The 9,909-nt window shown below is 41.5% G+C and overlaps 1 protein-coding gene and 1 pseudogene across 1 annotated transcript in view; one reads left to right on the top strand and one right to left on the bottom strand.

Annotated features, from left to right (window-relative positions):
• LOC110032749 (cleavage and polyadenylation specificity factor subunit 3-II) overlaps positions 1-9,909 on the top strand; it is a 98,551-nt gene that overhangs the window by 57,344 nt on the left and 31,298 nt on the right. The window lies entirely within an intron of this gene.
• On the bottom strand, positions 3,257-4,603 carry LOC110032750 (annotated as a pseudogene).

Genomic DNA, 9,909 nt, shown 5'->3' with positions numbered 1-9,909 from the left:
AAACGAGAAAAAATGCTTAACCTAACATATATATAAATATATATATACATATAAATATATATATATATATATATAAATTAAAACACATTTTACCCGCGCACGACGATGCGACAAAATAGGTGTCCTCCCTAGGCAAAATTGACGTTCCGGACGCGTTGGCGCAGTCCGTTTCGTCATCCGGGGTCGCTCGGACGACGTCGTCGACGATCGGGTCAAAAACACGTCGAAATTCAAATTTCACAAAAATATTGACCCGCGATCGATTGTTTCAAAAAATTTCATTCGAGTTTTCGACGGGTAACAGTGCAAGCGATGTGAATTATGGCGATCGGACGTGTTGGCTCTCCGAATTGCGAAGTTTGTGCGCGCGGGAGTGCGAATTGTGCAGAAGGCCACCCTAAGGCTCAAAAGGTCCTATAGGGATTCCTTTTGTGTTTCCTCATGTTGGTTTCACCCTTCTAAATGCTAGAAGTCGATACCACACACTTGGAACCACAAAAGAGGACGGAAATAGGTCGAATTAAAACGAGGCGGGCACCACTTCTAAGGTTCTAAGATAGTCAAGGGAAGTCCCTAAGGCTAGATCCTAAACCCTAAGAGGAAGACTAGACCTCACTAAAAATGAGGTCAACAGGCCCGCGCACCGTTAAACAAAAAGTGCATCGATATCCGTGTTAGTTGCTCGCGTGCGAAATAATAATGATATTGGTGTCATTCCTAGGTAAATTCGACGTCTCGGATGCATTCGTGTGACCCGTTTCATCATCCGGGGTCGTCCGTACGAGTTCGCCGGCGAGCGAGTTAATTTAAGCCAAAATCAAGCGGTGTGCGATGCGTGCGTAAAATGTGGGGTTATTGAGCGTTTGGGTTGCAAATGAGTTCCCTAGGGGCTGCTCCTATTAATTTAGGAGCTCTACTCGAGTTTCATGTGTCGATTCTAATCAACTCAACGGAATACCGAGGATTTGAGACCTCATGCGAAACTCGAAGGAGTGACGAGGTGACTCGAATTTTCTAAATTGTGTGGGTTTCGTACTAGTCCTCTAGGAGGGTCAAATAAGAGAAGCCTAAAGCTAGACCCTAGGCTCTAAGGAGAGACGTGAAGACCTCATTTGAAAATGAGGTCAACAAATGGACCCCCAATAGGTGTGGTGTGCCAGACAAGCAAATCGCACGTATTTGTGTTGACCGAAGCGATCAACAAAACCAAAGAGTCTGTGTAAGTAGATCTACTTAAAAGCAGACTGGATGTCGAACTGGATTTAGCAATCGAACTCAAGCTGGGGTTCCGACTTGGGAAATCCTTGCTCGAGAAAGGCTTCCAGTAGGGAAATGGAGAGTTTCCGGTGGGCATTTGAAGGTGCGTTTTCATATTGTGATTGTGAGTTTGAGTTTTCAAATTTGAATGTTGATTTGGTTTGTTTCAATATTGTGTGGAGATCTGGTCAAGCGGGAAAGCACAAGGATGCACATCCGACTCGAGAGGTAGTGAAGGAAACCTTTGTCGCATTGGGTAGGAAGACACGGGGGCTTACATCCATCCCAAGTGAGTGAGTGTCGAAGGAAAGTCTGCTACACTGGGGCGGAAGGCACAAAGAATTGCATCCGGCCCAAACAGTAGTGAAGGAGTTGCAAAAGATGCTGTGGGAATTTGTAAAGTACTTGTGGAAAGTACTAGTGGGAAGGAATCAGATTGAGAGGGAATGCACTGGGACTGAGTTCCAACTCAAGAAATGATTGAGAAATGTCTGCTACGTTGAAAAGGAAAACACTGGAATTTGCCTCCAACTCAAGGGGTAGCGAAGGAATCAGAGTTCGATTCTGTTTTTGAATTTGCGGAAGATTTACAAAATTTGTGTGAGTTGTGGGACAGTTATGAGAGTTTCTGTGCTCTGCGCGATTTTCGGGAATCTGTGGAAAGTGTAAGAACACAAATATTTGTAGAAATGAATCAGATCGAGAAGGAATGTCGGGAAGCTTATATCCAACTCGAAGGTTGATTGAGGAATAAAAAGTCTACTACAATTGGGAAGGAAGACGCTGGGCCTGATTTTCAACAATTGGAGGTAGTGAGAACGTCCATCACGTTAGGAAGGAATGCACTATGACTAACATCCAACCTAAGCGGTGACGAAATGATCAAAATTTCTGCTTCATCAGACGCTGAGCCTGATTTCCAACCCTTAGAGGTAGCGAGAACGCCTATCACATTAGGAAGGAATGCATTATGACTAACATCTAACCTAAACGGTGATGAAATGATCAAAATGCCTGCTACATTAGGGAGGAAGGCGCTGGGTCTGATTTCCAACCCTCAGAAATAGCGAGAATTCCTATCATATTAGGAATGAATGTACTATGACTAAGATCCAACCTAAGCGGTGATGAAATGATCAAATTGTCTGCTACATCAGGGAGGAAGGTGCTGAGTCTGATTTCCAACCCTCAGAGGTAGCGAGAACGTCTATCACATTAGGAAGAAATGCAATATGACTAACATCCATCCTGAGCGGTGAAGAAATGATCAGAAAGCCTGCTACATCAGGTAGGAAGGCGCTGGGTCTGATTTCTAACCCTCAGAGGTAGCGAGAATGCATATCACATTAGGAAGGAATGTACTATGACTAACATCCAACCTAAGCGGTGACGAAATGATCAGAATGCCTACTACATCAGGGAGGAAGACACTAGGCCCGATTTCCAGCCCTTAGATGTAGCGAAAATATGTATACTGTAGGAAGTTTGTGCAAATTCGTGTAAATTGTGGAACTATGAAAATTTGTGCAACTTCACAATGACTGTGGTCTGTCCGACAATGAGCAGGAAGACAAAAGAAAGGTGCAGTTCTGTAGATTAGAACCGTCAGTCCCTTTCCGCAAGAGGTTGTAGACTGAGAGTTTCATGAAAATTCCATTAACAAAGTATGAGAGAAGGACCCAGAGTTACTATGGTAAAAGATTTTGGGTTAAGAGATGACAATGGTGATAGGTCGAGGAGGCTCAACTTAACAGAGTCAGGATTGGAACGTGGTTCTGGATTTAAAATGTCTTGATTTTATTTGATTTAATGTTGTTTTGTTGTGGTTTAGAATGTTGAGTTTAAGTTATTAAACTTAATCTTGTTCACATCTTTCTTTTGTCTCACTGTTTTGTTCAAAACCTGGACAAAGTCTTTTCAACGGCCTTTAAATCAATCACACAAAGTGGCAGTTATGAAAACGTATTGATCTTTTGTAAGTTGTTGAATATAAATCAAACTTTGTTAAATTTTGCTGAAACTAAGTACAGTGATACAAGATAGGATAACATCATCTGTGTCGTAGTCATCAAATCATAGCAGTAGCGTCTGCTTGCGCACCTTGGGAGTTAGGCAGAGACTAACCCTTCCTCCTAAGATACATTCCAGAACCGGAGTCCCTTCATGTATGCTTAGAGGCGTGCTGTCTCTAGGCGGTCACAACTCTAAAGGTTGTAAGCCCTCCAAGTCTGGATCACGTCGATATCCAAACGGTGCCTTACTATCATTCATTTTTCTGAAGGTTATTGAAACTCTTCTCCGCGGAACTCCCGGGATACAGTGTCTGACTAAATCTGCCCCATTCCCTTTGAGTACCAGGACTAACTCGAGGAATTTCAGCCGAGCCTCGAAACTCTCCTGGGCCGACTGTTCGTAAGTCAATGCCGAACAAGATGTTGCATTCACTGATGAACGAGACGGTGTTGAACGGTCTTAGAAAATCATGATGATCGATATGTGGCGGGATGCAGTCCCCCTTTTCGTAAATGTTTATTATGCAGCTATTAGGCACGCAGTTGGCAGGCAATACGTGCCACAATACCATTTTCTGGATCATTCTCTTTATAATCGGTAGTATCGGATCCACCTCGTCATGTCTTATAATCCCCGGGGGATTTCCTTCATTATCATATGCGAAGTTGTAACAACAAGTACACTGAATGGTGCTTCGTCCTTTTCCTTTCATCCATTTCCAAGACTCAGAATACTTCCTCTTTCTTAAACGAACTGCTCGGCCCAGGTCTCTGAGATGGAAGACATAGTCCACTATCCTCCTTTGTTCAACCTCAGAAAACACGCCGGTATGTAATTCAAGTCCTTAAGAATGTTGATGTACCTTCCATGTATCCTTTTCACGGTGTTCAAAACGTTGCTTTTGGACCTTCTGGATATTTCCAACTCTTCCTCTAAGATTATTTGCAACTTTCTTGGCTTACCAAGTGGTGGGACGTTTGGCTGAATGTCTTGAACTTTCTCATTCTCCTTTGCAGTAGGGAGAGCTGCTCAAACTGTATGTGCTGTGCGCGACCTGGGTGGCGTGTATTTGGCGAATGTGCGAGTTTTGTTGGCATTTGACTCTGACTGTTTTATTGTTAGGAGGGGTAAGGTACCCTCGACTGATTGCTCCAATAACTCTTCCTTCTGCGTGGTTGGAAGATTTTTCTGCAACTGTCTAGCTAGATTATTTTTCTTCCAGATGGGCAAGTACCCTGTGCTTGCGGCGAGCGAGGTTCCTCCGCGGCGAATGTGTCATGGGGATCTTCATCAGAGGTGCACTGATGAGCTCACCCTCTGCTGTCATGACCATGGACCTTATTTTGGTAGTTTCCTACACTGGATCATCATTAGTTTGAGCTACCTTGCTGACTTATTCAAGTTTCCTCTTTTTTGTGAGTACGTTTTCGTGCTTGCTTCGGAACTCTAGCACAAGCTACTGATCTTGTACTTCTGCTTGATTTACCACTTCAAGTAGGGGCCCCTCGTATACCATTTCAACTCTCTCGAAGTCCAAGTCAAAGTCCAAGTAAAAATGAACGATGGCTCCCTCTGCCACTTTTTGCTCGTTCATAGCTAGATTAATGCCGTTTTTTAAGGAGAAAATCAGCTTCTTGCCCGACATTTTTCTGCAGAAAACAGGAAAATAAAGAGGTCATCGTGCTGAATTTCAACTTAAATGAGAACAAAACTCAGTTTTGCGAATTTTTTTATTATGATTATAAAGATTCAGAGCTCAAATTCAAGATTTTGTGAAAAGTTATTATGCTCATTTTCATTTTTTATTGTGAAATAAAAGATAATTTATTATTGGACCCAGTCACAAACAACTATCACATCTGTGCTTCTAAAAACAAGATTTGATCTTTAAAACATCAAGATGGATAATATTTCTTTAAATATCTCTCGTTTATTGGGGGTATAGGTCTATCGCCTTGACAATCTACCAATTGATAGGACCCTCCGGAGTAAACCTTCTCAACCACGAACGGTCCCTTCCAAGTCGGTTCGAATTTACCTCCTATATTGCGGTGTGCAAGAATAGGTCGTCTGAGTACAAGGACCAGATCACCGGCTTTAAACGTTCTTGGGCGGACCAGTTTGTCGTGGGCTTGTATCATCTTCGCTTGGTATAACTCTAAATTTTATTGCAGTAATAGTCTCTTTCCTTCGAGACTTTCAAGCTCTTCGAGTCGAAGTTTGGAGTTCTCTTCTGTTGTTATCTTGTTTGCCACCGCTATCTTGAGGGACTGGAGTTGTACTTCCAGGGGAAGCACAACCTCGAATCCGTACACGAGGGCATATGGTGAGGACTATGTAGGAGTTCTGAATGTTGTTTTGTATGCCCACAAGGTTTCTAATAACTGTTCATGCCATCCTCTCTTGTTGTCGACAAGTGTTTTCTTCAAGATTTGCACGAGTGTTTTGTTAAAAGCCTCTGTCAGGCCGTTCGCTCTAGGGTAGTAAATTGTGGAATATCTCCAATCAATGCCGTGTCGTCTAAAGAAACTGTTAATTTTGGTGCTTTTGAAAGCTGAACCATTGTCTGAAATGATTCTGCGTAGGACGGCAAAACAATATACAATATGATCTTTGAAAAATTGTAGGACGTGATGTGCTTTGACTTCACTTAACGGTACCGCCTCTGCTCATTTCGAGAAATAATCTGTTGCTACGAATTTGAATCTGTGGCCTTTTGAAGGCGGAGGGTCTATTGGACCCACTATATCCGTGCCCCAACACTTGAATGACCACGACGCAATTGTAGGATGTAGCACATTTGGAGGTTGATGCAAGACCACTCCGTGCACTTGGCATTGGTGACATTTCTTAGTGGTTTCCATGCAATCGGTCATCATTGCTGGCCAATAGTAACCTAGTCTATTGATTTTCATCTTTATTTTCGGGCCCGACTGGTGAGCTCTACAAAGTCCTGCATGTGTTTCTTTGACAATATCATGCGCTTCTGCCTGACTCAAATATTGTAACCACATTTGATCGAACGATCTTTTGTACAAGACATTGTCCACCATGGCATATGACAAGACTCTCTTCTGTATCTGATGCACTGCTGACTTATCATCTGGTGGTTGTCCTGTTCGCAAATAGTATATAAACAGTTGACGCCAATGCTCCGTAGACTCAGTAACTGCTATCAATGTTTCTTCCTTTTCTTGTCCATGGAGAGTATCCATGTCAATTTGAGATAGGACCTGGAGTCCTTGAACTGTTATGTCGATGGAGTCCTCTTGTGTGCATGTAAACTCCTTAGCGAGCTTGGCCAAAGCGTCTGCAAGAGCTTTCTCTCCCTGAGGAATTCTATACAGTGTCACATTGGGAATCTTTTCTAGTAATTTCATCATGTAGCGGTGGTACTGTTCCAATTTAGGCTTTAGAATCTTTTACCTTCTGGCTACTTGTTGAATTATGAGCTGTGAATCGCCGTAGATGTCGATGTCTGTTATGTCTATTGATACTGCCAATTGCAACCCTGTTATTAGTGCTTCGTATTCTGCTTCATTTTTTGTACATGACCCTGTTAAATGGTAGGAAATTCTTAACATTCCCTGATCCAATGTGATGAATATTAGTCCAATTCTTGCTTTGTCGGGCACTATTGTTTGCATTCCTTTATCTTTCCTTGCTGATGAAGCTCCGTCAAAGTACAGCTCCCAGCGTCGGATACTGGGGGTTTCCAGGCTTATTATCTGTTCGTCTGGCAGGTCGTCGTTGAGAGGAGATTCGGCCGGTAGCGGGTGCGCTGCGAGAAAATCTGCTAACACTTGCCCTTTAACGGCTCGAAGGGGTATGAAGGTTATGTCGAATTGCAACAATATCATTGACCAGCTTGCCAACCTTCCAGACAGTGTCGGCCGAGTCATCAAGTACTGTAGTGGATTAAGTCTTGAAATAAGGGTGACCTTATGAGAAAGCATGTAGTGTCTGAGCTTTTGGGCGGCGAAGATTAATGCCAAACAATGTTTCTCAATAGGATACCTCACTTCCGTCAGAATTAAACGACGACTAAGGTAGTAGAGAGCGTTTTCCTTACCTTCGTCGTTAACCTGAGCCAGCAGGTCCCCGATAAAATCGTCTAAAGCCGCGGTGTAAAATATCAACGGTCTCCCCGAGACTGGTGCCGCTAGTATAGGAGGTGACATTAGGTACTGTTTAATGCTTTCAAAGGTCTGTTGACATTTTTTCGTCCCAAGTGACTTTGGCGTCCTTTTTTTATTAATACTGAAAATGGCTGACAACTTTTTGACAGATTAGATATAAAGCTTCTTAGATACGCCAATTTCCCCTGAAAAGATCATAATTGTTTCAAAGTCTAGGGGGGCGGCATTAATAAGATGACTTTAATCTTCTCTGGATCGATTTCAATTCCTTGGTGATGAACAACAAATCCCGAAAATTTCCCGGAGGTAACACCAAATGCGCACTTTAAGGGATTCATTTTAAGATTAAATCGTCGCAACCGTTCAAAGACAATTCTCAAATCAAGCAAGTAGTTTTCTTTTTGTTTGCTCTTGATTACCAAATCATCCTCATAACATTCTACTTGGTTGTGAATGAGGTCATCGAAGATTCTTGTCATGGCTCGTTGGTATGTTGCTCTAATATTCTTTAGTCCAAACAACATCACTGTGTAGCAATATATTCCAATTGGTGTTCTGAAGGCTGTAAGTGTTGCATCTTCCGGCGCCATCTTAATCTGATTGTACCCGAACGATCCATCCATAAATGAGAAAATTTCATGCGATGACACGATGTCCACCATTAGTTCTGGGATTGGTAATGAGAATTCTTCCTTGGGGCATGCTTTGTGTAAGTCTCTGAAGTTGACGCAAACTCGTATTTGTCCATTTTTTTTCTTGATTGGCACCACATTAGCTAACCAAGTTGGATATTGCTCTTTTCTTACAAAGTTGGCCTCTATTAGCTTTTTGATTTATGCAGTGACCTGTTGTTCTATCTTGAGGCACATCCTTCTAGGAGCTTGCAGCTTGCTTCACCGGGATCATACTTGCTTCACCGGGATCATATTCTGATCCACTCCAAGTCTATGAACTGCAATTTCTGGAGCTAAACCGGGCATTTCCTCGTAACTCCATGCAAAGCAGCCTCTGAATTCTAACAAAAGTCTGACCAAATTTGTACTCCTTGTCACTGAGTAGGGAACTTATAAAGGTGGGTTTGGGCTCCTCTTCGGTCCCCAGATTGATCTCTTTCAATTCGTCAATTGTTGACTTTATTTCTTCTTCAAACTCCGGTGGAGTGTCTTCTATCGGAGGGTCTTCGGAATCATCTTCGACCCTGAAGCAATCTTCTTCTGATTCATTAGTAACAATCATGCAAAATTCTATGTCATCGACTGGTCCTACTATGTCGAACCCAATACCTTTGTTCGAGTTGTGAGTTCAATTGTTTTTGCTCCATAGTTCCTCGAAAAGGTGTAACCTGTTTTTCGATAGTTGTTTAGGTACAAAACCCGGTTGAACTAATTTTTTAACACACGGAGAGTACCATCTAACAGGTAATTCCATTAATTCATTAGAAGTGTCTTCTTCTAGTTTTACATCGATTCCAGAACTAGAAGAGGAAGAACCACGAAGAAACCTAACTGGTTTCATACCCACATTTTGTACCTCCTTAAAGAAACCTAACTGGTCCTAACTGGTTTCATACCCACATTTTGTACCTCCTTAACCTCAAAACCCTCAACTATGTGAGAATGGATGGGGGTCAAGGTCATGGCTTGCACATAGTAGTTAAGTCTATCATATATTGACTCGTACTCATTTTTTTCTTTATTTTCGAAAGAGATCTCAAATTGAGGTTTCTTTTTGAGGTTTCTTTTGATTAGATCTCAAATTGAGGTTTCTTTTGATTAACCATCATTGCATCATTCTCGATCTTTTCTTCCTCGGAGCTTTCTTCCAAGTCAATGTTAATGATTGGACCCACTGTAAGATGTTTGTAAGTGATATCATGAATTATCTGACACCGACAATGAAATTACAGACAGTTTCTCTGGTGAACAACTCTATAATATTAATGAGTGAAAAATACTATGGTATGCTGATATTGTTAATTATATTATAAGTGTTATTTTGTTACCTATGCTGACATTGCAACAACAAAGAAAATTCATTCATGTTACGAAAGCATATTTTTGGGATGAGCCTTATTTATATAAACAATGTAAGGATCTTATTATGAGAAGATGTGTACCTTATGAAGAAACTGAACTAATTATTCAGAAATGTCATGATCTGAATTTGGAGGACATTTTAGAACTTATAAAACTGCTTATAAAATTTTACAAGTTGGATTCTATTGGTCTTCTCTTTTTAGAGATGTTTACAAATATATAAAAACTTGTGATCGATGCCAACAAGTAGACAATATATTTAGAAGAAATGAAATGCCTCTGAATTTCATGTTAGAAGTTGAGATCTTTTGATGTTTGGAGATTGGATTTCATGGGACCGTTTACTCCTTCATCTGAGAACTTATACATTTTAGTTGCAGTAGACTACGTTTCAAAGTGGATTGAAGCACAAGTTTTATCTTGTTGTGACGCTAAAAGTGTTTCAAGATTTTTAATGAAAAATA

This window comes from Phalaenopsis equestris, unplaced genomic scaffold (genome assembly GCF_001263595.1).
Source record: "Phalaenopsis equestris unplaced genomic scaffold, ASM126359v1 Scaffold001018, whole genome shotgun sequence".
Lineage (NCBI taxonomy): Eukaryota > Viridiplantae > Streptophyta > Magnoliopsida > Asparagales > Orchidaceae > Phalaenopsis > Phalaenopsis equestris.
Note: the sequence above shows the minus strand (reverse complement) of the source record. Positions and strands in the feature narration are given on the sequence as shown.